This window comes from Emydura macquarii, unplaced genomic scaffold (genome assembly GCF_026122565.2).
Source record: "Emydura macquarii macquarii isolate MOO-44397 ecotype Brisbane River unplaced genomic scaffold, CSIRO-AGI_Emac_v2 contig_3671, whole genome shotgun sequence".
NCBI lineage: Eukaryota > Metazoa > Chordata > Testudines > Chelidae > Emydura > Emydura macquarii.
This window is the reverse complement of record NW_027133808.1, coordinates 2,169,584-2,194,668: the sequence shown is the minus strand read 5'-3', so window position 1 is coordinate 2,194,668 and position 25,085 is coordinate 2,169,584. Positions and strand designations below refer to the sequence as shown.

Genomic DNA, 25,085 nt, shown 5'->3' with positions numbered 1-25,085 from the left:
TCTTATAAGACTAATAATATCTGTTTTGAGCAAACTTAACATACAGGTGAACTGGGCTGGTCTCCAGCTATGAGTCTGCCAGTTCTTAGCTAATACCTGCAGCCTGGGCAAGAGCTGGCATCTGGCTTGCCACCATTGCAGACTCTTTTCCATCAGGGATGATCATGATTCATCAAGTAGAACTTTCACTCAAAGGTGTGGGAGGCCTTCCTGACATATTTTGAGGGATAGAAATATTTCTTTTACAGCACAGGCCTGAAAATGAATGTCCTTTAAGGAAGGATTCAGGTTCAACAGGTTTAGCCGAAACCATACTTCTACGACTTCATTACTCCTGTTGAGAATGACCGCACCACTCCTTTAAGCGGGGGGGGGGGGGCGGGGGCGGAATTTGTCTGGCTGGACGAATAAAGGGAACAGTGCTTTACGGTTGCGGTGAGGGGGAGAGAAGACAGGTCAAACTGCTGAAAAAGAGAACCAGAGTGTAGCACGGCAACACTGACTCACTCCTGGGAACCAGATAGGTGGAAGTGTTTGAAAGGGGCAGCCCTACGCATGAAACCTGTTACACGGAGCAGGCTGAGGCAGCAGCAGAGAGCAAGGAGCACAGAGCACCTGGCAGCAGGTCTCCACATGGATTCAAGGTGGTGAGAGCCAGGAGAAGGGGATGATTCCTACCGTTTCCCCCTGAAGGACAAGCAGATGCAGCTGAGTGGTCACTGAAGGGGAAGGGGAATTAGTTACCAAAATAGCTCAGCTTCAGATACACTCACCGTGAAGGAGGAGGGAGAGGAGAGGGAGTGTAGCCGCCCCCTCCATCTCCCCCCCATCACATCCGAACTGTGAGTAAAGGCATGGGGGAATCAGATTTTGTTTTATTCCACTGTGGGCAGACTAGGGTGGGAAAAAATGTCCCTTCCCCCTCTTGGGGGGAGCCACATGTTCAGAACAGTCAGAGTGGGCTGTTGGGGTAAGATCCTTGAAACAAGAGGAAGGGGCTAATTCTGGGTCTGGGGCAAGTGGAGCGGAGGGTGATTTGTGTGTTCACCAAAGGCAGCCACCTAGACTGATGGTGGCGGTGGCTACAGGGGACGCCAGCATGCAGGCATGTGAGCTTGGAACAGGGATTTGATACACGTTGTCTCGGCTGTTGCTTCTGAGGTTGTCTCCACAGCACTACTGCACTTTCAAAGTGTACTGGGTTGAACAGAGCCTGGACGTTTGTCTCAGGGTGATGCTGATGGCAGGGTTGAGTCAGAGCAGCAACAGATGCAGGCTGCTGAGTACAGGGCAGAGCTTGATCTGCAACAAACAGAAGTTGTGAGGATGGCTGGGGTAGGTGAGCCAGAGGAAGGTTGCAGAGGGGAAACAGGATTGGACTTGGATTTGGCTCAGCTAGAGCAGGACTTGGTGTACCGAGCACAAGTGGGAGAGGACGGTGAGCAGAAGGCAATGTGATGGGCAAGGACATCATCACCAGGCAAGCCAGAGGTGTTGAGGGTGCTTCTCTGGGATTACCCTAACAAAGCACATAGGGTTTATTTGTGGGAGGGGTTTACTGTTGGATTTCGTACCCCCTTTATGGTGACTAGGACTCATGTAATGTCAAAGAATTTAAAATCAGTGGCGGGGGTGTGTAGAAAAAGATTACACAGGAATTAGAGGAAGGTAGGGTAGCAGGGCCATTCAAGCAATTACCCATAGAGAACTTGCAGGTTTCCCCACTGGGCTTAGTCCCTAAGAAGGCTCCAGGAGAATATCAATTAATTCTTCACCTTTCCTACCCATAAGATAGGAAATAGACCCTGTTCTGCGCTCCATTCACTATTGCTCCATTGATGAAGGCATGCATATGGTTAGGTTATGTGGCCTAGGGACACTTCTGGCTAACTGTGATATCAAATCTACTTTTCAACTTCTGCTGGTGCACCTGCTGGACTTCGACCTTTTGGGTTTTTCTTCTGAAGGACAATTTTATTTTGACAGAGCTATGCCCACAGGCTGTGTGGTATCCTCTTCAGCATTTGCAAAATTTAGCACAGTGTTGCACTGGGCAACAATGCAAGAAGCTGGTTTATGGTAGATAGTGCATTATTTAGATGATTTTTTGTTTACAGGACAGGCAGGGTCCAAAGAGTGTGTTCACCCGTTGGACACATTTCAGGCCCTGGCTAAAAAGTTGGGTGTACCCTTAGCAGAAGAAGAAACAGAGGGCTCTTCCACTACACTGACCTACCTGGGGATTGAGCTAGATACAAGGGTGGCATACCGTGGCTCCCTTGGTATAAACTTTAGGAACTATTGGGTTTGCTTCGGAGATCTCTAGGGGACAAGAAACTCACATTCCAAGAGCTGCAGTCTATTATGGGACACCTTAACTTTGCCTGCAGGGTGATTGCCCTGGGGAGGGCATTCAATGCCCAGCTGGTGGTGGCTACAGCAGGCGTAGCAATGCCACACCCTTTTAGACAAGTTACTGTAGAGGTGAAGCAAGATTTGAAGGTGTGGGAACAATTATTGGGCCAATTTAATGGGGTGTTTATGGAGGGAGGAATGTTCATTGGAGACTGGTTTGAAAATCCATTCAGATGCTTTGGGGGCATGGGCTTTTGTGGGTTTCACTAGGGCAGGTGTTGTGCCCAGTAATGGCCAGCCATCTGGATGCAAAATGGAGTAATGCATCACATGACTTTCCTGGAATTTTTTCTCATTTTGGTTGAAGTGGTTATTTGGGAATCAGAGTTAGCTAATAAAAGGGTGTGACTACACGGCATTAGTACATGTTATCAATTGCCAAAATTCCAGATCATACAGGATTGTCCTGCATTCATCCTGCAATGCTTAAGCCACAACATTTGTTTTTCTTCCAAGCATATAGCCAGGGTAGATAATGGCATAGCAGCTGCCTTGTCTTGTTTTCAGTTTTACAGATTTCAGGAGCATGCACCAGAATCCAGCATGGAACCCAAACAGATGCTGCCAGCAGTATGGAGCCTCAGCATTTGATTTTGTTGGTGGTGGGGAGATCAGTGGCCTTGGGTGCATGGCTGAGCTATTAGGGAAGTTTTTTATTATTTCATTGCAATTTCAGGATCTGGGAAGCTGGTCCCTGATATGCTCCAATGTGGAGGAGTCCGGTATATGGCCGGCTTCCCTCTAATGAGTCTCGTACATTGCTCCTGTAGTGGGCCAGGAAGTTGCCCGTCATCCTGTCTTCCCTGGGGGAGGGAGGCAGGGACCTGGGCCCACCCGCTCCTCTGGGTCCCAGCCCAGGGGCCCTATGAACAGCAGCTGTAGACTGCTGGCTCTGTATTTTGGAGCTGCAGCCTCTTCCTTCCTCTGGGCTACTTTCCCCCCTCTGTCCTTCTAGCCTTTCAGGCCCTATGTCCATGCTACCCCTTGCTGGGCTCAGTACCTCCTTTTGGGGTTCCTCTGCCTTCCCACACTCTGCTACTTCTGTCTGCTACTTTGCCACAGCACCTCTGCTTCCTCCAGCTTGTGCCCTGTGTGTTTGGGACGGAGCCCTTTTATGGAGCACCTGGCTGATTCCTAATTGGCCTCAGCTGGCTCCTAATTGCCCCCTCATGACTCCGGTTAGGCTGCAGGGAATAAAGCCCTGATCATCCTGGGGCTAATATACCTCTGTCCCTGTACTCTCCTGCTGCCCTTGATATATCACAGGAGCATGTGCTATGGTACAGGGTGTCGTTTGCAACCCGGCAGCTGCATGCTCAACAATCTCAGCATAGCACATGGGGTGACGGAGGTCTTGAGTCGCATACATGTTGTCGTCCGATAAAAAGAGGGCAGTGGCAGATGGAGTTCACCTGCCAGATTTGGGTGCTGACACATTTTGACTAATATAAAAGCGGGCACTGGGAGATGTCTGGGAACCTGACTGGCTTTGGGAAAGAGGCAGCCAAGCAAATTGCTGGTCCCTCCTTGTGGCAGATGTCCAGTGCAGGTACTCCATAGGAAAGTATACAGTGACCAGATAAATGGATAGGAAAAGGACTTAAAAAGGAAGTGTCCATTAAAAGACTGGAATGCAGGGGGGAGGCTGGGCTCTAATGAATAGTACAGCAGGGAGCCAACCCCCCTTTGTTATAGTCCACCTTAACCCTCCGACAAGGGAGGGTGGTGGAGGATAAGATCCCAGCAATGGATTGGCTAGGGTAACTGGATAGAAAAAGAGGGGAAGCTGTCAGAAGCCCCATGGGTAATTATTGAATGAACACAGGATTACCTGCACTGTACACATTTATCTGCCAAGTACTCCCAGACATCTAATAATAAAGTTGAGGCCTAATTAAAAATATATAAAATGTATCCTGTCCTTCTTTTGGTATAGCCAGACAATGAATAATAATGCTCATGTACTGCATTTAAAAGGGAAAAGGGAAATCTTCTAAAGCAGGTTTAAAATTACTGGCACAAAATACTAAATACTGGTGTTGCTGGATTCATGACAGCAAATAAGGGACAGATATTAGTTTGTAATAAAATATTTAATTACCTTACATTGGAATCCTAATCCATGTAAAGTGCAAGGGTACAGAAGGTGCTGACATTCCAGAAGGTGGCAAAGAAGCAAATGTAAAATAATCTTAACCATAAATGGAAGACTAATACTACATTAAGACAGTTCTGCACTTTACTAGGAAATCAGCTTGTTCCTGTCCATTATGTGTTGACACCAGCTTCTTCTCTTCTAATGAATAAGGGATAAGGTATACAAGACACATTAATATTCTTTGAATGTGTGGAGGATTTCTGAACTGTGGGAGTAGAATATATTTTAAATGTAATTTCATTACTAAAGACAATTAACAATTGATTTTGGATTAGTGATAGGACAAACAGATTAAGAAAAGTTTGTGTACCTGGTTGTTTGTGAGTTTAAATAATTGATAAAAGTGTCTAAGGTAGGCACCTCTTTTGTCAGTTTTAGAAATCCAAATACAGAGATAAATTTAAAAATTTAGCTCTAGAAATTGTTAGCAATGGACTAATTTCAGTAATATTGAAATAAAGTGTTCTACAAAACTAGACTGGAAATCTCATGAGAAAAATCTACCGTGATAATTTAACACTTTTGGTTCCATTCTGAAACATGAAAATTAGTCCAAATTTTAGTTGAAAGCTCAGATCAGTTCTTATCAATGCTATCCATTCTAATCTTAGTATAGCTGGTCATTTATTTTTTTTAATTTTTAAGTTTTTTAATGAATAAAAGAAGGCTGACTTTTTTCATAAAATATTTGTGAAAAAATTTTTTTTCAATGAGCTCTGATCATTAGTATTTAGTTGATTTATTTAGATGAAGTGTTTATTACATCACTTGTTGAAAAAATGAAAAGTTAATTCCTGCAGATATTTTCAGTTGCCTCTTGATAAAGCCAATATATTGTAATCAATATTTCCTCTGCATTTTACAAGGCGTGGAAAACTTCACTGCAGAATTCTATAGAAAAAGACCATTTCTGGCTGCCTTTTATTGCTACTTCAGAAAGTATGGTCATAGTTATTATGGCCAGTACTATTATTCATTAAGTCATTTCCAGAAACAGATTCTAAAATTATATTTCCAGGAATGGTGTCATGATAATTGCTAAAGCACTTGGGCTGGCCCACACATAGTTCTCCAGAATACATTCTGCTGCAGTTTTTGAAGTTTCTATTGCCACTTAGCTTTGTGATGAGTACATGGGCTTCTAATTGAATCCAATTCATGTCTATCTCAGTTGAATGTTCAATATTAGTAGTGTCAAAACTTTAATTTCAATTTGGCCCCTTGGAAGTTTCATAGGCAGACACATTTTAAAAAATTCTCTGCTATTAGTGCCATATTCATTAACACCATAATCCAACATAAATCTTTACCTATCAGACCAATTTCTTTCCTGTTATTAATATTTACAATTTGTACAATCATACTGTGATGTCTTTACTCAATCTTAATAGTATCTACACCACTGAACCACGAAAGTACTACTCAATGTGAATAAATGCATATTGCTTTCTGATTTAGACTGATTTTTATGCATGAAGAGTTTTCAATCTCAAAAAAATTGATAACAAATAGGTGAAGATGACTAGACAGGGACAGGGAAGAACACAGGGTCCAATAGAAAATAATTTTTCAACAGAGTTTAGGATAAATTGGAGAGGTGTTTCAGAAAGTCCAGAGAGAACGACATTGCAGTAGTCAGTTAATGAGAAGATCAAGGCCTGTACATGGTTTTTTTTTAATGAAAATAGAGAGAATAGGGTTGATTTTAAAGATATTTCAAGGATTATACTGGCAAACTGTAGTGGCGGAATGTGTGGGATCAGGGAAGGCAGAGGGGAGAAGAATAAAAAATGGAACCAAAGATGGAAGTATGTGGGACAGTGAGAATGATGGAATTATGGACTGTTATGGAGAAAATATAGGAGAGGATTTGGGAGGAAAGATAAGAAGTTCAGTTCTGAATAGGCTGAGTTTGAGTTGGCAGTGAGTACACAGGGAGAAGATGTCAAACAAGCAGTTGGAAATACGAGTCTAAAAGAGAGCTAAGGGACATTCAGAAGTCTATGCCACAGATAACTATGATCTAGAGTACCAAGAATACTAGAGGGTCAAGGAAATACCCCTGTGGATCATCTCCAAGCAATGCAAGAGAGGAGAAGGAGAGAAAGAGATCCTAAAGGAGTGATGAAGAGCACTTAAAGAGGCAGGAAAATAGGTAGGGAAGTGCGGTGTCTCTAAAAGCAAAGGGAGTGTCTAGAATATTGGAGAAATAGACCATATCAGGTGCTGAGGATGGGCTGCAGAAAGCTAGAGTGGAGAATAGGCCTTGAGATATAACTTGAGTGATAGTTTGATTATGAGTTTCAGTGGAGCTGAGGGATAAAATCCAGGCAAGGATCAAGAGGTGTTCAAAGCAGCAAGAGTAAAAGCATGTATTCTGACTTGAATTCTTAATGTAAATTTTAGCCATTGTGATAGTAAAAACCACTCACTAGTCCCATAGGAGGCGTACACTCAAAAACCCATTGGTTTCAGTGGGAGTTGTTCAGGTAATTGCAGTGCAGCACCTAAGGGTATTGTGGATCTGCCCATATAATTCAACCAGATGAATTTAAACTTTACATCTCTCATCTCCTACATAATGCAAAACTTTTGGGTTCACCTAGAGTTAAAAAAAGATTAAAAAAAGACCTGATCAAAGTATAAAGGTTTTATTTATCCATATATGGCACAATTTAAAGAAAATTCAAAAGCATTTTTTTAGCTTTACTTTTGTATGCATCTTTTAACAGTTCTCATTTTAAGTTCATTTATAAGATAACTACTGCCAGTGCTATTTGTGAATACAAAATTTCTATAAGTGAAACAAGTCTGGCACATTTTATTTTTTTGACATTTAGCTCAGAAACTAATGTATTTAGACAAGTCAGTCAGGGATGAAGAACAGATACCACCACACAACACCCCTTTACACTCTTTGAGGAGTGAACTGAAGTTGAAATATCTCTTTTTATGTAACTGCGCAAAACTTCAGGTTTTGGCCCCCCAAAAATAACTAGAAATCTTGCAAGATGCCTAGTCTAGAAGTGGACTTCAATAAAATATCCTGCTGTGCCCTCTGGCCCCAAAGTGATATGATCAGGTGGTTTGGGAAGTGGTTAGGATTTCCTCACTTATGTTTCACATGGCAAAAAAGTACTAGATGGGTATATTTCTTATTTTCCTTGTTTGTTTTTTCTGAGCATCACTAAGATTCACCAGTCTCTCTGAACGACCCTGCCATGCACTAAGTTGCCTATGTGTGGTCAGTACTATGACAGAACTGGATCTGCTATGTAATAATATTATGAATATTGGAAAGTAACAATTTTATGAACACACTATATGACTTTCCTGTATGAATGTATCAATCTAGCTTAATACAGGGCTATGGGAAGAACAAACAGGGAAGCAACAGAATGACTTTTCAGAAAAGAACATTTAGACATATACTTGAAAGATGATGGGGCAGGCTCTTGGCTTTAAGGATCCTGTCTCCTTATTTTCTCCAACCTGGGAGGTTACAGATGGAAGGTTATAAATAGTTAAAATGTCTACTGTTTCCTGCAAAGGCAGGGGAGGTGAATTGCCAAGAAATGTCATTGAGCTGTGACAGGGAGATAAGGTGACATAGACAGAGGTTCTGTGCTAGATTCCATAGGGAGTTAGTCCTCATAGGGGCCCCCAATAGAAGATGGTTAGTCACTTGTCAAGCAGGCATGTATATAGGCTGTTTTGTTATTTTAAGAGATGTTATCTCTTAAATGCTTTTGTTCTATATAAATGAAATTTTGTTTTAAGGAGGCTGTTTGTTCACCGATTATTGCTGTCATTGCAGAGTCTGAACATAAGTCAGACCTGCTGAGGTAATCACGATTGATACACAGAAGTATACAATCCAGTATCTGCTCTTAGAGTGGGAGAATTACATGATCCCACCTTGAGAGAAAGGTGATGACTAGAAGCCTTAGACCTAAAGGAGGTGCTTATGGAGAGACCAGGAGGGGACAGAGTTGTAGCTTGTCCAATAACTGTGATAAGCAACATGTACTTGCCCCACCCCAGCAAGTGTACTTCTATTAAGGCAGGATATTGCTCCAATTTCAAATTCTGTTGTATTTCAGATCATTCATCTAACTTTGAACACCTGTTAGAATTTCTGGTTTCTAATATCAGCAAATCCCAAAGTCCACACTTTTTGAGGTTCATTAGCACTAGTCATTTCCCTGGGCAGGCCCAAGTGTATTATGCAAAGCTGACATATATAGCCCTGCAGATTCGTATTTGTAGAATGTGTGCAGTCATGCTGTGTAGTTAGTTGTACCCTTTCTTAACAGGTAATAGACAGGAACTCTTGTTCTCAGATGAAAAATGAGAGCACTTCAGGCTTCTTGGAAGCCACCAGGAGCAGCATCTATTATTTATAAAGACAACAACTTCTTTTCACTTGGAAAAGTGTGGTGAAGGTGATACATTGTCTGCATAGTTCATCTAGCCCTGTCCTGCTTTATAGCAGCAGGTGCTAGAGCAGCTGGCAGTTGCCATCTCTTCCTATTAACACACCATTACAAAAATGACTAAGTGCCTTACTTAAAAATTCTTAGATAGTCAAATTAAAAGTTAAACTAATTTATATGACATGCTTTGTTGACTGTGACTTTCACTTTCTCTTACTTTGTTACTGGTATTTTAATTGCTTGGCTGGCTAGTGATTCAGGGACTTCTATTAAGGTATGGTTCAGTGGGAGGAAAATTCAACATTCAAAGTTAGTATATCCCACCTTTTCCAAAATACATATTGCTGTAGAAAAAAAAAGTCAGCAAAGTGAAGAAATTCACAGGCTATCATTCAATCCCAGTTTTCTACAAAAGCAAAGCTAATAGCATCCTACTGAGACTGATTTTTGATTGTGATGAAAAATTATTCTCTGCTGCTGGCACAAGCTACCATCTGGTAACTGGGAGAAATTAATTGGATGTCATGGTTTCCTTTGTAAATAATAAGGACTTGAAGTGTTTGTTAACTCAAGCTTTTTATTGTTACCCTCTTTCCTTAATAAATGTTTTTAAATGCCCAGATGATGACAAAAGCTATTCATATTAAAAGCTGCTGTTTTAATGCATCAACCTTCTTTGAAGAAGAATGGTGCCTTTAGAATAATTTTTTACTTCTATTAGTAATCAAGGAGAAAAAGAAAAACTAGAAAAAGAAGACTCAGGCTAACTTATTACTGCAGAAAATAACTCTGGTAACTAATAATCATCTTTATGCTTCAATGGCCTGATCTTGCACCCACTTAAAGCTAGTTACATGACTCATATTGACTTCAATGGTACAGGATAATTTGACCAAGGGCAAATCTTATATATACACAGTATTCCATCATCACCTCTTTTTAATCAGCTTAGATTTTCCATAGTGCCTATCATGATACTATCTTGGAACAGTCAGCTTAGTATTTGTTTTCCTGATTTTTGGTCGCAGAAGTGATTTTTAGTTGCCGCCGTCAGATCGATTTCTCTGGATCGATTGAGTGGTCAGTGAAGACCTGCTCAGTTGATCCATAAATCGACGTACTAAGACCACCTTCACAAGTGGTGCAGTGCAGTGAAGACAGCGCGTAGAAGAGGAGAGAGAAGTCGACAGGAGTTACAAGTTTTTTGCATAGCTTGCGTAACTCCCGTCAACTGCCGCCGAATCTCGGAAGTAAGTTAGACAGAGCCTAACTTTTAGGTGCCTAGAAAATCATTGCAATTCACAAAGCCCAAATCTGGCGCCTAGGCTTCCTATACTACGCATGAGGAGAGATAGGTGCCTCAGAATGGCATTCACAAAAACCTTCCTCCACCCAAGAGGGAGAAGGGATCTGAACACAGTGGTACTACCTCCCAGAAGGGTGCCCTAGCCACTGGACTGTAGGATATTCTGATGTGGGCCTCCCATGGTATCCCCTGTTGAAGCTGTTCCACTGTGAAATAAATCATTTTAAAAAGTCACTGGAGCAGGGGGACAGGATCCTGAGTCTCCCACATGCAGAGGTGATGCGTGACCCCACTTGCCCCGTCCAGGTTTTTGCCAGGGCGGGAGTCGGGCTGAGCAGGTCATGCCCAGGAAAGGCACCAGCACCTAATGCTCCTGCTGATCCCCACCAGGAGGCGCCTGGAGCAGGGAATTGAGACCAGGCTGGCAGCACAGCTCCACCAGAGGAGGTGTGGGGAAGCCCGCTGAGTCTTGTCCCCTCCTCACCTGCAGCCGCAGTTATCAATGCTTGACAGCAGGTGGCTGGAGCCCATTCCAGTCTGTGTTGTGCCCACAGCAGGGAGGCAATGGGAAAAGTAAGTGGGGAAAGAGCTGTAAGAAAAGTGAGGGCAAGGTGGTGCTGTCCTAGAGTGGGTATGGGAGGCTCAGGGGAACTGTGAAAGGGGCCAGAGGTAATGTGGGGCACGCACATAACCTCCCCAAATCTTTAAATTTTGCTCCCCCCCCCCCCAACTATCAAGAATAATGAGTTATCTCTGTCCACATAAATGTTCTACCCACCAGGATGCAGAGTCATTTACCTAGTTGCACTTGTTCTCTCTCTGTCCCAGTCATTCTTTCATTATCTGTACACAGTGGAATCTATAGGAGAGACAGAGGGAGACCAACATCAGAATATCCTGTAGCTCAGTGGTTAGCACATGCTCCTGAGAGGTGACCGATACCTGATTAAATCCTTGCTCCTCCCTCAGCAAGCAGAGGGGATGTGGTGTAACCATAGCTTTAAGAGAATGAATAAAAGCTTCAGGATGTGAGACCTCACAGTTTTAGGATAGACTGACCTGAGTTAAGATGCTCTGTATGTGAGTTAACTGCGTGTCTAATAAAGGTATTAACATAGACTATAAGGTCAGAAGGGACCATTATGATTATCTAGTCTGACCTCCTGCAAAATGTAGGCCACAGAACCTCACCCACCCACTCCAGTAATAGACCCCTAACCTATGACTGAGTTACTGAAGTCCTCAAATGATGGTTAAAAGACTGTGTTTAAGTACAGAGAATCCACCAGAAAGTGACCTGTGCCCCACGCTGCAGAGAAAGGCAAAAAAACCTCCCAGGGTCTCTGCCAATCTGCCTCAGGGGAAAATTCCTTCCCGACCCCAAATATGGCGATCAGCTAAACCCTGGACATGTGAGCAAGGCTAACTGGCCAGACACCTGGAAAGAATTCTCTGTAGTAACTCAGAACCCAGCCCATCTAACATCCCTTCACAGGCCACTGGGCAAATTTTCTGCTAGTAATCAGAGTTCAGTTATTTGCAAAATTAGGCTGTCCCAAGTTACTAGCAGTGATTTATTACTAAGACTAGTGGATTTCCCTGAATATAAAACATCTCCCGCATCCCAGACAAGTAGTCTACCTTCTGGGCTAAACATCTTGAGGAAGGTCATCCCCAACCAGTCTTTTTGTGTAAGCTTGTCTATGCTGACCCCATCCAGTAGGTGAGCTCTGACCATGTGTATTGGATTGGGCCCCACAGGAGAATTAGGTGGAGGAATGCCTATCCTCCTCTGGTTCATGCATCACACTGGGGCTTAGGTGTCTGGACACATGACGTAAGGCTGCAGTGCACATGTGCACAGACAGAAATATAGACATCCAGGGACTTTTACTGTGTACATTTAGGCCCCAAGCAAGTTTAGGTGCCTACAGGGCTTGGGGCCAGGTGAGCAGGGGCTTTGTGAATCCCAGTGAGGCCTGATTCTGGGATTTAAGTGCCTAAACTGGCAGCTAGATGCCAAAGTCCTTTTGCCCTTACATTCAAATGGGGTCCCATCAAAATCAATGAACTCCATGAAGAATAAGTGTCCATACGGATGTGTCATTTTGTAGGAAAGTGGTGAACCACTATATTATTGTCCAATGTATCTAGTAAAGGAATGGGCTACTGCCTACCTCTGTACTCCAACTTAGGTTTCATTGTCCCATTAATCAACCCTCAGAGAAAGAATGCTACTCCTTCAGCTGTGCTGTTAGGACCCAAAGGCACAGTATCTGCTTACTTAAGACAGCAAATATTTAAGTATTGGGATGCACTAAGAACAATGCACTCAGAACACTGGGATTCTTACCTTGCCTTCCTCTCTAAACTTAGCTGGGACACTTCCGTTTTTACTAGAACTAAGTTAAAGTAATTAACCAGAAACTTGAATGGTGTGGTTACACAGAACAAACGGTTGGAAACTGTTATCTCAAGGGTTCATCTTAAATAAAAAGCCTTTCATCTCCTGACTTAATATACCTGTGCAATCACTTTAAAATAGACAAATACATTTTTAAAAAGTTAAAATAACATTTGCTATCTTACTGAAGTACACAAAGGCAATGACAGAACAGTTCCCTATCAGAGAGGTCTGAAACACTGAGTGATCTTAGTGTGCATCCCTCACTCATTTCCTCCCCACCCCCTCAGGCCTAGATTTTTCAGTTTAATTTTTTTTTTCCACTTTTTTTTAAATTTAAATGCCTTTGTTTTTTTAATAGTACTGTAGCTTATCTTCTGTAGACAGAACTCTCCTGCTCTTATCTCACAAGATGCAGGAGCTGCTACCATATTATTCTTACTGCACAGTAACTTTCCACCAAATCTTAGAAACGATAATGCAGTATTTCTATTAGCCAATACACAAAGTCCTTTTAAAATAATTTGTCCAAGCATGGCATTAATTTCAGTGCAGATTTGCATAGCAAAACTAACACAGCAGTGGGGCTTAAGAGACTGTTAATACGTTTCATCTCAGCAAAAATTGCATGAAGAAATTTATCATTTAGGCTCTGACCTGCAATGGGTTCTTTGAGGGTGAAAACCTGCACTCACACTGAGCCCCACTGAAGTCAGGACCCAAATTATAATTTTCACTGGTTTCAATAGGGTTCTGTGTGGGGGTTGGAGTCTTCCCACTGGGAGTTCCTTACAGAACTGTGGTCTTCTGTGACTTCTCACAAGGATGAAATATATCCTTTTTTTCAGGAGTTAGAAGTTAATCAATACCTGCAGAGTCACTTGTAACCATGCAATGGACTCCTGGCCACAAAGAAGTCAATCAGAGTGTTGCCATTGATTTGTGTAGGACAAGGATTCCAGCCATGGGTTCTAACGTCAATCTTCTGTAATTTGAGCTGATCACATTTTTTTTTTTAATTTCAATGAAAACTCATTTGAAAATTTCCATCCATAATAAATTGCAATGTGCCAAGGCCTATTCTCTCCAGTTGCACAATGGGAAACTGCGGCACAGAACAGTAAAATGACTTGTTCAAGGTTACAAGACCTTGATTAGAAGTCAGATCTCCCTATTCCAGGTTCCATGCTCTAGCCACTACAAAACACTGAATAGTGGAATGGGAAAAAAAAAAAACGTTCACAAGCTTTGTAGCAGAATGAACTTCCCTAACCCACGGAAGCTTTTCTAAACAGCAACTGCCAATCAGTCCAAGTTTTGTGGTGGTTTTATTTTGTAGACACACATCATTAGAGTATAGGCAGACATTACTGAATTTACTTTTACTTGTGATTTACATCTTTGAACCCACATGAGGCAAATCTATTGCATTAACACCATCTAGCCCTTTTGCTATTTAGTTTTCAGTTACTCTGTCCTCTACCCTATATACCTTAATTCAGGTTTATAAGATCCATATGAGACTTAGGCAATGCTCATGTAAATTTTTTTAAGTAATCCTGGCATCTAATTTTCAATATACTTCCACCTAACAGCTTAAGAAAGGACATAAAGGCTGACTTTATGAGCTTGCTATGAAGAAAATGGATTATCACAAAATTACTCGTGTTGTTAAGTTAATAAAATTTAACATCCGACAAGCTTCATTGGAAACAGAATGCTTGACAAATAAAATTATGGCTTGAAAATGACAAGTATCTCCTCTTTGGGCAGTTAAACAAGTTGAGCTGAATCAATCTCTGATTCAGATAGTATTTCAGTAGAGAAATGTTTTTCATTTTTGTTTATTTGGGCTGACAGCAAAGTACCTTCAAATGTTACATCTTTAAGCAATAGATTGTAATCTTGAAGGGTTCTGTGTGTTTCTGAATTGCCTCAGAAAATGTGCAGTGCATGAGCCAATCTAGTGTGGTTACTGTGGTCATGGACTTTTCCAAGGATGGAGGCAATAAGCATTATGAGTGAGGTTTCTTCCAAATATCAAATCACTATTATAACCACTGTACCAAGGCCAAGGAACTATTGTGGAGAATAAGGATACTGGAGGATATATAAAAACCATTTTCAGGGTAGAGAAATTATATGGTTCTTGAAAATGTTACTCATAATCTTCACTAGGAAAATGCATACGAGGAATTAAATGGCTAAAATGATGCAAGAGGTAACCAGTATGGAAGAATTTGTTTGTTTTATTTTTAAATTTAACATTGGGTTATATTACTTTATTAGCAATAGCATCAGTTATTACAGCCAGTTGGCCCACAACTCAGTACTCTGGACTGTGTTTGTTTTCTTTGAAAAATATGTATAGGGATGTGTTTTTGAGTTTGTGAAGCGGGTGGACAGAAAGAGAGTGAGTAACAAAAGGAAATTTAAAATATCAGCTGTTGCCAAAAAGATTAATGCTATTTGATAGTAAAAAATCACCTTAAAAGGAATGTAAGTTTTATATTGGAAACTTACTAACTAAATTAAGAGAAATAAGACATTTCATTGACAGCCAAAGGGCTCGCCTGTGGCAGAAAGTCTGAATATCAGAATTTACCTGCAAATCTTCCATTTATGTATTTCTGCAATTTAAGTTTCTCAGGTGAAGAGGTGCCAAATAGACCAGCACTATGGGCCAAATTTATTTCAGCTATAACTCCATTAACTTGAACTTCCCGTTTTATATATTTCATAAAATAATGCAAATGCAATCCATCATATGAGTTGCAGGCTAATTGATTTATGCCAGTGCTAATTTTGTCAGAAGAGCCCTGCCAAGCTGTTACAGAGCTCCAAAGTGCTTTGGGTTTAGTTGGTAACCTGGAGTCTGGATTTTTTTGATCATAGGCTCCCCCTGCCAGCAGCCTTCTAGATTACTATGAGGGGAATCCAGACTCTGGATCCCTCAGTGTTTTAAGCCTCCAGAGTTTGAACAGAGTCCAGGCACTGTCTTAGCCTTGGGATCCCTCGGCTCACCATCAGAGTTCAGACCATTGGTCTAGCACCCCCTCCCTCCACCCCTGAGAGTTGTGACGTCACAGCCCAGCTGCCTAGCCCCTGGAACCAGTAATGACTTTTCAGACTCCTCTTTGTAGCTTAAACACACTCTATCCTAGAATCTGGGATATTGTTTAATTCTTTCAGGGGGTAGATGGTAAGTGTGGCATATAAAACACATAGACAGTTTGCATAGAGTTCTACAACACTGTTGCACTTTACTTAATCACATAAGAAGTACACAGATCCATTAAAAAAAATACCCCTACACACATATCCACTCACTCTAGCTAACCCTTCCTTAGGGAGTCCTTAGGAGGACCATCTGTGTTCAGGTAAGCAGGGTTCTCCTCCTCTTGCCTCATTTGGCTCTTTCAGCAATTTCTCCCATCTTAAGTGGGTAAAAAGTGACTGGTAAGCGAGACCAAATAGAACAGCTTCTGCCCTATTATAACCTTCAGGGGACTCCCTGGTCATCCTCAACAGTAATCAGAGTCTGGCCAAGTGACTTTGTTACTAGGTGACCTATCCCCTGCTAAATCAATTCCTCTGGGCAGAGGCCAGCCTTTTGGTTAGAGTGATTGCATTTCAGTGCAGTGGAGAACCATTCAGATTAAACAACCCTCTACTGTCAGCCCTGTACCCTACTGGAATTTCAATCCAATATCGAGGTAAAGAGGAAACAGAAAAGGTAAAGAGGCCCCCATCCAAAATGGATGCTGAAGCTTTGTAAAGATACATATAGGGAGAGTTCATAATCTCAACAGAACTGATAATATTTTACAGACAGATTCCCCAAATTGTCACAATGCCAGATTCAATCCTACTCTAATTCCTTGGAATGGAGTTGTGTTCACTGCTTTCACTAGAGCCATGGCCATTTATACTGGCTGAAACACTAGCTTCATAATAAAGAGGTTTTGCCACAATACCACACTTTTGGTTTCTCAGACAAATGCTATTCATAACAGAGAAAACTGGTTGAGTGCCCATCATTTTAACTAGGGAATACAGTAGAAAAGTAATTACAAGTCACTAAAATTTCCAAAATCCAATAGAATATCAAACTGCTAAATGCAGTTTAAACTACCTGTACCACAAACTATACTACAATGATATGCTATGACTGTTATTCAGTGAGGATGAAGTTCACAGCTTTAGAAGACTTTTTTTTTAAAGCGAATCTTCAAACAATAAAGATTAGATTATCAAATAAATGCAGGAATGAAAGCAGACTTTCCCATGGGTTGGAGTAACTCTTGACAAAATATATGTATTAAAAATAATAGTATATACCCAATGAGGAGGGAATGAAGTGTTCAACATCGAAGGCCTGATTCTCCTCTCACTTAAACATGTGTAAATGAGGAGTAACTCTAGTGGAGTCAATGAAGCTGCACCTGTATAAAACTGGTGTGAGAGCAGAATCACAACCGTAGTATATAATTCCTTTGTTTATGACTCCATGCTAATGTTTAAGGAAAACAAAAATTAAATAATTGATTTCTAATTCTCCAAATACTTCCTTATATTAACAGAAGAAATTTAATCCAAAAAGTACAATCTCAAAAAGACTAACAATTTCTCCAAATGATTCTTCTTGATTGTCATTGGGTTTGTCTGCTGTGTTCTGTTAAGAAAAGAAAAGACTCCTTCTAAGAGATTTGAGGCAAAATTCAGGTAATTTACTATAAAGGAAAGTTAAGTAACATATGCAAAAAAGTTGACAGGTCAAAGATTAACACTTTCACTTATTTATCTCTATATTTTTAGAAGATGATGCAATGAAACAGAAGGAAATGTGTTTGGATAAATACTCTTTCTGAGAAGCATAATTTTTTTTTTACTTATTGAACAAGCATAAAAACTCCAACAGAGTTTGGCAGGAACTATAGAGGAGAAAGCCAAGACCAAGAGATGAGTTATTTATGTTATGATCAAATCATTTTTTCTGAATGTCTTGCCGTATAAAAGGCAGAACATTTTACAATTGAATATTATCCAATTTAAATGTAATTGCTTGCTCATGTGGAGAAGCTACAGCTGAAGTGGATACCAAGAGTGTTATTTATGAGATCTCAATGGCAATCAATTAGAGAACAAGTAGGAGCAAAAACTGCCACACCTTCCCCTCATTCCCCAAATTTGATATCGCTCCACAATGAATACAACCGAAAGGTAAAATGATTATTCCGATATTATATAGTAAGTGTATATTAGACAAAAATATATATTTTCCTCTTTTTCTCTTCATTTCTACATCTCATTATATGGTTAAATTAGCGGCAGTCTGGAGATTGCTCTGAAGAGTACATTTCTGCTTTCCAAGACACAAATATGAAATACAAAGTGTGGTAAAGATGCAAACTAAGGGACAAAATTTAAATTGAGCTGGGATTCGCTCATTTAATGTAAATAATACTTTTGGTAACCTCTGTTTCATAAGTTTATTTTTCATGTAAATGACTTTCAACAACAAAAGTGAGGGGACGCCCACTTTGTGTGGAATGTACTTAAAATGAGAGACGTCCCTTAAGAGGCAGGAATTTGAGAGTTTCAAAGGTTACTTGAACACATAGAAGTGATCAAATTCAAAAAGGTCTATCATTTTCATTGTTTTTGGGAGAGGTTTTACTCTTAGCTTTAAGCCTACAATAGACTTCTCAATAGCTGTCATAAAAAATTAAATTAAATTAAAAAATCCAACCCCACATGGAATGCTGCATAAAAGATTCTATTCTTTGTGAAACAATGTAAACAGCAACTGGTTATGTTTTGCAGTTAATAAGAAAGCTATTTATTGAAAGGAATTTGTTCCTAAACAGGTGATTGTAATACTGTACTTCAAATATGTGCTAGTCAGACACTTGCTCATTGTCTGTTTACTTCACAATTACTACAGTTTAATTAAAAGCATTATAAATGTCTAGATTTGCATACTGTGTATATTTCTTTGCATATTAAATAATTTTGTTCAGAGATCAGCTTGTTTCCATAGCTGTGGAGTTTTGGTGGCAACTCCTCCCCTTTGGTATTTTTCAGCTATTCTGAATTTTCCACAATTGAAAATTCAGTAAATAACGGTGGGCTGTGTGGGAGGGTTATTTGTTGCTTTAACCGTCAAGCTAAGGAACTGAAATTATCAGAAGCAGTAAGAACCATATAGATACTTTTTTTTGTGTCCATGCTATATCTCACAATGTGCAAGCATGCTCTAGAGAGTAAAACAAATATTTTCTACTGGTAAAGCTACTGGTAGAGAATGATGGCATTATATTTTAAATACGCATATAAAAATATCTGAATGTGTGTTTAAAATTCATATATGGAAAGAAATCCTGGCTCCACTGAAGTCAATACCAAAATTCCCAATTACTTCAATGCAGGCCAGGATTTCATCCATATAATAGATAAATATAACATAAATATAATGCGTACATACATATACATAGAATCATAGAAATGTAGAACTGAAAGGGACCAAGTGAGGAAATCTAGTCCAGTCCCCTGCATTTATGGCAGGAACAAGCATTATCCAGATCATCCCTAATAGGTGTTTGTCTAACCTGCTCTTAAAAATCTCCAGTGGATGGAGATTCCACAAATTCCCTAGGCAATTTATTCCAGTGCTTAAAAACCCTGACGGTTAGGAATTTTTTCCTAATGTCAAACCTAAACCGCCCTTGCTATAATTTAAGCCCATTGCTGCTTGTCCTATCCTCAGAGGTTAAGGAGAACAATTTGTCTCCCTCCTCTTCTAACATCCTTTTATGTACTTGAAAACTGTTATCGTGTCCCTCCTCAGTCTTCTCTTCTCCAGTTTAAACAAACCCAGTTTTTTCAATCTTCCCTCATAGGGCATGTTTTCTAGACCTTTAATCATTTTTGTGGCTCTTCTCTGGACTTTCTCCAATTTATCCATATTTTTCCTGAAATATGGCACCCAGAACTGGACACAAAATTCCAGTTGAGGCCTATCAGCACAGAGTAGAGAAGAAGAATTACTTCTTGTGTCTTGCTTACTCCTGCTAATACATCCTAGAATTATGTTCACTTTTTTTTATAACAGTGTTACACTGTGGCCTCATATTTAGCTTGTGAACCACTATGACCCCCAGATCCCTTTCTACAGTACTCTTTCTTAGGGAATCATTTCCCATTTTGTATGTGTGCAACTGATTGTTCCTCCTTAGTGGAGTATTTTGCATTTGTCCTTATTTATTTCAGAACATTTCTCCAGTTTGTCCAGATCATTTTGAATTTTAATCCTATCCTCCAAAGCACTTGCAACCCCTCCCAGCATGATATTTTCCATAAAATGTATAAGTGCACTCTCTATGCCATTCTCTAAATCACTGATGAAGATACTGAACAAAAGTGGACCCAGAACTGATCCCAGTGGGACCACACTTCTTATGCCCTTCCACTTTACTGTGAACCACTAAAACTACTCTCTGGAAATGGTTTGCCAACCAGTTATGCACCCACCTTATAGTAGTTCCATCTAGGTTGTATTTCCCTAATTTGTTTATGAGCAGTTCTTGTGAGACTGTATCAAAAGCCTTACTAAAGTCAAGATATACCACATCTACCACTACCCCACTATCCACAAGTCTTGTTATCTTGTCAAAGAAAGCTATCTGGTTGACACGATTTGTTCTTGATAAATCCATGCTGACTGTTACTTATCACCTTATTATCTTCTAAGTATTTGCAAATTGATTGCTTAATTATTTGCTCCATTATCTTTCCAGGTACTGAAGTTAAACTGACTGGTCTGTAATTCCCCAGGTTGTCCTTATTTCCCTTTTTTATAGATTATACACATGTCTAGCTATAACGTGGAGATGTGTATGCATGTATTACATATAAAACAATACTTGGTGATTTATAAAACCCCACTTGTATGCAGAATAACCGTGTAGGTTCCTGAACTCACTTGGTGTCTAAATTTCTGCTATAAAACTTTCCTGTGCACTGAGATTTCTGCCTCTGAGCATGTGCACTGCTGCCTAAGCACAAACATGATACTCAAGTGATGATAGGCTTTGTCCTGCTTACCTTGCCTGTAGGGCCTGATCTATTACACATGCTCAGAGCACACTTAACTCTGTACAAAACAGCTGGGGTGGAGGGAAAGCGAGAGAAAGGAGAAGGCCTCTCATCTTATGACCTTTAAACCAATGATTAGCATACTCACCTAGGATATAGAGATTCAGGTTAAATTCCTCCATATGCCTGGTGAAAAGGGATTTGAACAAAGATCTCCAACCTCACAAATGAGTACCCCCAACCACTGGGCTATGGGATGTTCTCACATGTGTCTCCCTCAGTCTTTGTTGAAGCCATTCCACTTTGCATAAAGTAAATATTTATCTAGCCAGAGAAAGAATTACAATGACCCTATTGTCCAGAGTTTAGATCCCGCACCTGAGCTGTGGAAAACCCCTGTTCAAATCCCTTCTCCTCATTAGGCAAAGGGGGAAATTTAACTGGGGATTACCAGATCACGGGTAAGTGATCTAGCCAGTGGACTAAAGGTTATAAGGGTGCTTCCTCCTCCCTGACAGCCATTTTGTGTGGAATGAGGCAGGGGTCTAACTCATTCTCACATGAAAAGACTTAGTTACATAAGATGCCTGATTCCAGGAGAGAGGTTCCCAGCTATGGATCACAAGCAGAGATAGGTACCTCCCTGCAGCCAGGATTTAGGCACCAAACTCTGAGACTGGGTGGGGCTTAGGACACATCCCTCCTAATGGCTTGTTTGATTGGCTAGCTTAGGTGACTCCCTACTTAGTGTGCTGGCTTTTGTGGCTCCTATTCTCAGGTGCCTGTCTCACCCCAGTTAAAGTATAAAGCACCCAGGCCGCTAACTCAGGCTTTGTGGATTCCAGTGATTTTCAAGGCACCTGAATGCTAGGTGTTGAGTGCTCAGTCTCACAAAGATCTTTTGTGGATCTGGGCCAGAATTATTTCTACTGGTTTTACTCTGACCACTCCCTTCCCTTTGCTGACTGATTCCTGGTTACAATGACCTGCCCCAGCATCTTTACTCCCATTGATTTTCCTGTTCCTCTTTTTTCCTCCACCACTCTTCTCCAACCCCCTTTACATTTTTCTCTTCATTATCTCCCGCTCCTTCCCTCTGTTTCTGTTGTACTGACAAGATTACAAAGGGAAATTGTGTGAGAGCTCAGGAGATTGCACTGGAATTATAATAGTGGTGCCCATGTTCTTAACTGGGATCAGCAAAGCAAAGGATTTTTATTAAAATTAAGTTAAATAAGAAAATATCTTCAGTGTAACACAGGCAATAAGGAATGTGAGCTTGTTTTCAGAGAGAGCGAACAGTCTTGGCCAAAGCTGTTGAAAAATTGTGAATTAGCTGTAAATTATATTAATTTGGAGGGTAATGTATGGGAATGAAGCTATGAAGGTGTGTGTGTGTGTGTGGGGGGGGGGGGGGTCCTTATGTAACACAGGAGTTGCCAAACTTCTCATGACCACAAATATATCCACATTCAATTTTCATCAGAAATTGTCCATGTGAATTACATTTCTAATTCAGAAAAAGGAGTTTAACATTAACATTCTGAAGTCATGACATATGAATCTTTAATGCCTGTTGGTTGGCTTGCTACATTATCATGTGTGGAAAAGTTAACCATGATAATGCTACAGTCTCTTGCCAATATGTCATTAGTAAGGGGGTTAGTTGAAATACTTACACTCCAATTAGCATTCCAGCTGCTTGTCAATGTCAGTTGTATTAGCACAGCTGAGTCTTAGACTAAGCCCCAAGATGTAATGAGATGATTATTTGGTGTTTTCCATACAATCAATGACTGGTTCATCCACCTAGAAATAATGTACATTTTGTTTATTCTTTTCTTAAGGAAAAATATCTCCTTGTGTACATATATGAATGAATATGGGGTTCCAGATCTGTTTGACATCGTATATTTGAAATAGACACAGAATTTGAATTAAGCAGTAGACAAGACAATATTATAAATATTGTTTCCAGTTAATACAGCACTAGATAATGAGGAGACATGGTACTGTTCCTAAAAAACTGCCTCTCTGTAATCCATTCTGTTACTATAGCATTGCATCACAACCTATTTCCCTTAAAGAATATGCTAAACCTGGTAATGCACTTATGGCTTCAACCTCCAGAAACATGTTGGCTAACTTATTAATATTTGCTTAATTTATTTTAATACATCATAAAAATAAAGTGGAGGCAAGTAAAATAACAATAAAAGCACCAAATGTAGTTAGTCATCAGTAAAATATGTTCTACTATATTACATAGCAATAAGATATTTGTTTCCAACACTTTGAATTGGCTCAAATGTATGATATTTTAAAGGAAAGCATATTAAAGAGATATTGCCTTCAGTGTGAATATCTAGATTAGTAATGTGAAAGGCAAATATTGACTGATGTGAAGCCAAGATCAATATTCACCTCGTGCAACAATAGTTCCTGTTACTCATTAAAATAAGAATGTAAGCATGTATGTATTGTTACAGATATGTATTGTTACGAGGCTAGAATTTCATCTACATTGTACTCCTTCCTCATCCCCGGGACCTTTTGTAACTAGTGATAAGGTAATAGGATATATAGATAAGATGGGTCTAAATTGTGGAAGCTTTCTGGATGATGACAAGAAGTTTTTGTTTGATACAGTGGAAGATTTGGAATCAACAAAAATACCTAGGTCTTGATTCAACAAAACATACAGGTACATGCTTAGTTTTACCATATAAAGAATCCCATTGAAATTAATGAAACTACTCATGTGCTTTAAGTTAATCAAATGCTTTTCTCAATCAGTGCCTTAGGGCATGTCTACACAAGAAGCACTACAGCAGCACAGCTGCAGCTTCACTTCTGTAGAATAGACACTTGGTACAGTGATGGAAGGGTTTTCTATGTTATTGTAATAAATCCATTCCCTTGCGAGGTGGTAGCTAGGTTGAGGGATGATTTTTTCTGTCAGCCTAGTGGGGTCCGCACTGGAGTATAGGTTGGCTTAACTAAATCTCTTATGGGGTGTGATTTTTTTTCACACCCTTGAGCAACATAGCTAACTCAACCTAAAATTTAGGTGTAGACCAGGCATTAGAGAGGAGAATGATGTCATCAGAGAGATGATCAGGAATGAGGACAAAGTTACAAGCATCAAGGCCAAGGAAGAGGAGAAAAGCTATCTGTACCATTGTGCATCCATATAGATTTCCACTGCGATGGTTCTAATTCAGTATTCAAGTTATTTTTATAATTCCTTTCAGCAGTAATATAAAGTAGATAAATATCCTGTTCTAAGAGATTTGGAAACTGCTGATGCAACATGTTCATGTTTTCCTTTGACAGGTAATAATAAAATCAGCCAGTCCCTAGAGAAATATTATTTGAAAGGTACGACACACACATACACACCTTTTTTAATTTCAAGTATTTGAAAAAAATGTGTGGGTTTGCACACTATTTAATCACCTTATAAAAGGTTGTAAAGGGTAGTCATTTGCTTTGATGTTTTTATTACATCATTTTGACCACACAAATTCCTTTCCTTCCCCCACCCTTCAATATCATCTGTAAATAACTGAGTGCAGTTTATGGCAGGAGATTATGTTTGTGATTTTACACTGTCACCAAAGAGTGGATTGTCCAAGCCCCTAAGATCATGTTGTGCTTTTTACACCTATGCAACACATAGTGGCCTTTACTTTGCCAAAGATTCAAGAATTTCTCTTATGCAGTGAGATTATTCACTGGTTTATAGAATCATAGAATCATAGAATATTAGAGTTAGAAGGGACCTCAGGAGGTCATCTAGTCCAACCCCCTGCTCAAAGCAGGACTAACCTCAGCTATATCATCCCAACCAGGGCTTTGTCAAGCCTCAGCTTAAAAACCTCTAACGATGGAGATTCCACCACCTCCCTAGGTAACCCATTCCAGTGCTTCACCACCCTCCTAGTAAAAAACTTTTTCCTAATGTCCAACCTAGACCTCCCGCCCTGCAACTTGAGACCGTTGCTCCTTGTTCTGTCATTTGCCACCACCGAGAACAGCCTAGCCCCATCCTCCCTGGAACCCCCTTTCAGGTAGTTAAAGGCTGCTATCAAATCCCCCCTCACTCTTCTCTTTTGCAGACTAAACAAGCCCAGTTCCCTCAGCCTCTCCTCATAAGTCCTGTTCTCCAGCCCCCTAATCATTTTGGTTGCCCTCCGCTGCACTCTCTCTAACTTGTCCACATCCTTTTTGTAATGGAGGGCCCAAAACTGGACACAATATTCTAAA

The 25,085-nt window shown here is 40.3% G+C and overlaps 1 long non-coding RNA gene across 1 annotated transcript; it reads right to left on the bottom strand.

The window, feature by feature from the left end:
• Positions 1-906: 906 nt before the first annotated feature.
• Positions 907-3,479, bottom strand: LOC137145845 (uncharacterized). The gene is made up of 2 exons (XR_010917759.1): positions 3,416-3,479; positions 907-1,302 (listed from the first exon to the last, which is right to left on the bottom strand). It is a non-coding gene; the product is annotated as an uncharacterized lncRNA (long non-coding RNA).
• Between the last annotated feature and the right edge of the window lie 21,606 nt (positions 3,480-25,085).